Genomic DNA, 6,052 nt, shown 5'->3' on the forward strand with positions numbered 1-6,052 from the left:
ACTGACCAGATGCAACTACATGTGAATTTCTGTGGTGTCTCCTTGCACCTTGTCAGTCAAGGAATAATTTTTTTTCCCCTTCCTTCTCTAGTTCTTGAGAATCTAGAGTGATAACCTTACATATTTACATTTTGTCCAACAACGGCTTAAAACTATAAGGCACAGGAAAAGATTCAGGGTCTGTGTATTGTGCTTCTGTCCCACACAGGTCAAATGAGTAAGATTAGAATTGTGGCTTTGTTTGATGGTATACAGCACAGGTGCATTATGCTGCTCCAGAGCCGAACTTCAGTACTAATGTCCTAAAGCACAAACAAGCAGAAGCATTTGCTGCATCTCAGTAGGATGCACAGCAGTGGTCCAGACCCTCTGAAGAGTTCTAGAAATGAAAGTTACCTGCTGAGCTGCTTTAATGGGTCCTGGCAAAAAATAGTGGATAAGGTACTGACGAAAACGGGAGGCGTGGGCCAAGATACGTGCATAGCCTTTGCTTGAAAGTGTCTTTTTACTTTTTGGCAAAAGTAGATCTACCTCTCTTTTTCAAGTCCCAGTGATGTCAGTAGGGTTACTGCTTTGCTGCTTGTTGTGGCTTTTCAATAGCATACTATATTTTTTGGCCTATGTTATCAAAATGCTTTTCATTCTTGATATTGAATACGCTGGCAATCCTTCTGTTGGAGAGCCGAGTTACTCTTTCTTTACTAATGCACTTATTCATAGACCTCAGTGCCATTCAGTTATAGTCTTCTGAAGAATATCGTATTTTGTCATAATGACTTCTGTCTTCTCGCTGTGATGCAAGATTGCCATGATGCAGTTTCAAACTGACATGTCGTTCGAGTTTCAGCTTCAAAAAGCTTGCTTTATTAAACAGTTGCAAACTGTTAGGGCATGAACGCAAGTCAAGCTATTGCACATCAGTTAGCTGTGGTAACTATGCATGCATATTTGACTTGTGGCAGTGATTAAACATGTTGGCTTTGAATCCATGATGATCCTTATGGTAATATGTTTACCTTGAAGTTTTGAAAGGCCATTCTTGCATGTGTTGTAGGTGGCTTGCTCAACTGATGTGTAGTAACTTGTTAAACTAGGGCGGATTAAGCTTTTGATTTGCTAACATTTCCTTTAAGGACTTTTGCTTCTTTGCTGTTGACTAGCTACTCATCCAGCTTTATCAGATGACTGCTAATCCTTTTCTCTTGCCCACTGGTATCCATGCTTTTTAGGCTAGGAAGAAATTAGAGGAGTCTTAGAAAAATGTGATATTCTGCCCTGTTTTCCTGATGCCACTCAGATAGTACAGTGGGGGTTATTAATAAATTTATAGTGGTGGTACCTCTGTGTGTGTGTGTGGGTAGATGTGTTCCTGATGGATGAAGAGATGTGTAGCCAGCACCTGCAACTTTTTCTGTGCAGTCCCTGGTATTACATCTGTACAGCACAGGGAAGGGAGTAACAGGAATGAGTTGCTTTTTAACTAGCATCTTATCCCTTGGGAAAATGAATGTACACAGGCCAGTTCTTAGCAGTCAGCTCTTTCTCCTTTCCCTGTGTCACCCTGCATGGCTGTGGAGGTGAAAAGTAAACGAATGTTTGTCCTCTGCTGGGCACTTACACTAGATTTGGCTAGATCCAGCTCATCTTGTGTCCTTTCTCTTTGGAGCTTCTGCAAGCTGGCAAGGAGACACTGATGTCCTTCTCTATAATGATAGGCCTGATTCAAATGCCTTCCTAAAAATATATGCCTCTTTAGGATCTATGAGGACAGTAAAAAAACCCAAACAAACCCAACCCAAAATCAAACCCAACAAAACCCATGAATAACTGTCTGTATTGTGCTTTGTAATCTAGCTACTTTGAGCGCAACGTTTAGTGTTGATATGTGAATATTCACTGTATGTTGCAATAAAAACCCCAACTTTAATAACTTCAGATATTTAAACACCTGCTTATGTATTTCACATGGCTAATAACATGCTCCTTTCAAAGATAAGGATGGTACAATTGTTACAAAATGCCTATGATCTTCTGCCAGTGATTATTTTTAGACTATTTTGTGTAAATTAGCCTTTGTAATATCTGAAAGTGAAACACAGCATTCATATATGCTTACACATATGTACAAAGTGACATTGCCTTTCAGCGTACAGCCTTTGCAGAATGTGTTCTCTCTTTAGAATGAACTGGAAGTGGCTTTTGCATGTTAAATGGTAATACATATTTTTGCCACGTGGTGGCGCCAAGGAAATAGAAATTGACACCTAAGAGTTGCCATCAGGAAATCCAACCAGTGTATGGGGCGGTAGAGGGGAAGGAACATTGTCTGTCCTGTGTTTGAAACTTCTCTCAAAATTACCTCAGAAATGTAATGCCTCTAAGTTGGTTAGATGTATCTGAAAGATAAGGGAGTCTCTGTTGCCGGCTGCTCCTTTAGGCTTGGTACGAGAAGATCTATTTACTTCTTAAGGCTGTCTTGTCAAAATCGTGTATGAGTAAGTTTATTATTGCAAGTTTATAGACTTGTGTTGTTTAGTTTGAAGTAGCTGACTTCCATAAAGGCAGTCAGAGCACACTTGAGTCTGTTACTTTCCTGATGACTTTGCAGCTCTCTGAGCTGGTGGCACTAATGCTAGATGAGGCAGGCGTTGCATATGCTTATACTGAAGAAATGTACATCTTGGTTTTCATTTTCAGGTGTGTGTGTATGCTCTCACAAGTATAGTGCTGGTAATTATATTGTGCAAGGTGCATATATATCTTACTCTGCTTGTCTCTTGCAGAGATTTGGTACTAAATCTTTTAATATCCTATTCACGGTCCTGCCAAAAGGCCTGATCTGCATGTCACTTGGGGAACCAACGCTGTCTGTGCTCAGAGAGGCTGGTGTGTACCTTGGACTCTGTGCATCTGTTCTTTATACATCTTGGGCCTAGTTCTACTCTATACATACATTTAATATTAAACATGTTTGTCAGTGGGAAGGAGGAGAACGCATTCTTGGACTGGCAGCAGAGCCCTTTGACTACGCATTGAACTACCTGTGCCTCTTGTACCTCCCTGTTTCATTTATACTGGAGCTCCCTTGCCTATGGTGAGAGGGAATGGCTGCCATCGTTTTCTTTCTCTTCTGAACACATTGATTCTGCTGCCCCTCTTGCATTTTCTGAGTATTGTGGTGTCCAGGATTTTGGAGCTTTTGGAAAGCAGATCTGTAAGGGTTGTATAGGATTCTCCAGAAGCTGAAACCTTCTGGACTTCAAATCTTCGGCCTTTTTAAGCATGCTAGAAGAGAAGTGTATCAATTGATAGAAACTTTGGCTCACAAGTATAGCTGTTCCTTTGTTTTGTTAGCATGTCAGAGCACTTTGAGGTCAGTGCATTGCTTTAGGCCTAGTGATGGAAAAAAATTCACTAATTGATAGCAAGCCACCAACTTCTAGGCTGGAAGTTAACTGTTTTATGTGAAGTAGTGCTTTCCTTGACTTCCATGTAGGATGTAGTTTATGTTAGGAAAAAATAGATCGGGAGGCTAAAACTATGGAAAGAGTTCTTTGTAATAAAGGAGGCAGTCCTGTCTGTATAAACTGTTCCTCTTTTTCCGACTCCAACCGTTCTCACGTTATATCCATTATGGATCTGGGCAGTCTGAGCTGAGTGATAAACACAGAGGTAACATGATTGCTTATTGCTGGGTATCAGTAACTTCAGGCACACGAAGCAAGAATGCTTCACAACATGGTCGATCTAATTTGTGTAGAAAAGTACAGGATCTGTTCCATGTAGTTTAGAAAGCAGATGTGTTCATTGCTGGTCTGTTACATACAAAGCTCCATGTTACACGTTAACATCTGAAGGAAGATGATCCATTTACTCTGTCAGAGATTTGGGGTGTTTGCTCTCATACGTGTAGCAGCTGTGGCCGGGCGCAATGAACATTTATTTATTTTAGGGGGCTGGTTCAGCTAGGCAGCATAGACCTTGTTGCATGAAGTATGTGGTGCCTCTTAAGCCAGCTTAGCACCACAAGCTGTTTTCTAGGTATCTGTATTTTGCATTAGGTATCTACAACTTCTAGATAGCTGCCGGTGTCTTTGAAAGTGGGCTGCAAATGTCAGTTTTGCACTGCTCTGTGTTATTTTAATGTTTATCCAGTAAACAGAGCTGGAACAAAAATTACACAAATTACTTTGACTTTTAACCCAGAAATGCATATACAATGAAATGCTGGGAATACTTTGGACAACTAGATGATATTTTTGGATATACTGAAAACAAACCAACTTGTGTCTAATTACTGGGATTATGATGGGCTATGATTTGAACTTGTGATGGAGCCAGGGCTGCAAACAGGAGCATGCTTGACAGAATGCCAAGAAGACAGTGCTTTGTGAAAAAGGGAAGAGGAGATGTGGCTGTTCCACGAGTGCATTTCTGGCTTCCAGAGTGAAAAGCACCTTTGCTTGTTTGTTGAATGACACTTAGGAAGACAACTTCTGTTACAACACAGTAGCTATTTTAAATTCCTTTTACTTGTTAAGTCCTCTGAATAGTGTTTCTCATTGAGAGTAACAATCTCTTAGGCAGTTTCTGAGCTACCCAGCAGCTGTGCCCAATTGGAGCAATGTCTTTGAGGAAGCAACAGACCTGTTTTCTGAGAAGATGTATTGGGGTGTGAGCTGATGTCTGCAGGTAAACCTTAAGAGTTGTGCTGGGCACCACAGGGAAGGGGCAGGGTGACTGATGGAACTGTAGTTATCCTCGGCTTGATCTCAGACCTCTGGTTTACTATCACTCACCTTATTCGCTGTTGTAGCTGAGGTTGGAACCAGTCAAGACAAAAACTTCTTGCCCTGGTTCCTTCCAAAGGAGCTGAAAACCATTTGTTTCCTGCAATGGGACTGTGAGGATGCCATAGGACCGTTTGGGCTGGGCTTTCTAAGCAACCATACAAAGTGTTCCCTCTCTCCTGGTGCTTCATATAACCTTGAAATCACAGCTGCTGTTTCAGAAGATGTTTGTGAGAGGACCTGTCTATTGACAAGCAGCTAGATTAAGAAGGGTTGTTGGAAATACTGTGGTTTGCTTAAGAAAAAGTTATCTAATCTCACTGTTCTGACAGTGATGTTAAAATCCATGCTAATACGGGCTACAAGCGAAAATACTGGGTTTAGACACTTCATTGTGGCAAACCAGTAAAATACAGCATCTGCCAGTAAAGCATGGTGAAGTTGGTTAATGTGTAAATGCAGCCAGATCCAGCTATGTAAAGGAACACTCAAGGCAAAGTTCCACTTAAACTGTAAGACTTCTCTGTACCAAGAGGCTGATAAAGGTCTGGGGTTTAGCACCTGCTGCACAGCTTAGAGCCTTCCAATACATGTAAAGGTGAATTGTAGCAATACCTGTAAGCCAACATGTAGGGCCTGATGCAGAGATTACTCTGAATGTGGTTGCTTAGCATGTAGCTGTTAAAGAATGAATAAATATGTGACAAGGTGGACCTTAAAAATCTGTTCTTTCTTCCCTCTTCTGGGGGACACAGCTAGCTGCATTGGCTTGGTGTTGATCTGACCTTTCCAAGATTTCTGAGACTGTCTTCATAGCAGCTCCTTGCCAGCCTCTTCGACAGGCATCTCTTCCTGCCTGCACCGCCTTTTATCTCAGCTGTTGTTAGCCAGCACTTAGCTGCAGCTAAGTGCATTAATCTTTTTTTTGACTGTTGCTATGTGGGGTTTCTACCTCCCATCAGAAGACCTAGTGGGGTTACCACACTACTTCTAGCGTACAGTGTAGACAGAACAGACTGATCTAGGTTACAGTGCTGCTTCTGTCCTTAGGTGAGAAGATTGAACTCTCTGGCTGCGGAATTAAATGCCTCAGGCAGTGTAGGTGAATTGAGGCAAATTACTAGCTGGAATAGAAAAATTGCATGGATATGTTTAAGGGCATGCTGCTGCATGACAATCAGTGCTATGATTTTTGCTCCCCCCCCCCGCCCAGTTCTTGCATGTACACCTTTTCTCTTTTCACATCTTCCTTTTCTCTTTTT

At 41.6% G+C, this 6,052-nt stretch overlaps 1 protein-coding gene across 8 annotated transcripts in view; it reads left to right on the top strand.

Annotated features, from left to right (window-relative positions):
• RPS6KC1 (ribosomal protein S6 kinase C1) overlaps nucleotides 1-6,052 on the top strand; it is an 88,652-nt gene that overhangs the window by 23,067 nt on the left and 59,533 nt on the right. The window lies entirely within an intron of this gene.

The sequence above is a fragment of the Egretta garzetta genome, unplaced genomic scaffold (assembly GCF_000687185.1).
Source record: "Egretta garzetta isolate BGI_Z169 unplaced genomic scaffold, ASM68718v1 scaffold319, whole genome shotgun sequence".
Taxonomy (NCBI): domain Eukaryota; kingdom Metazoa; phylum Chordata; class Aves; order Pelecaniformes; family Ardeidae; genus Egretta; species Egretta garzetta.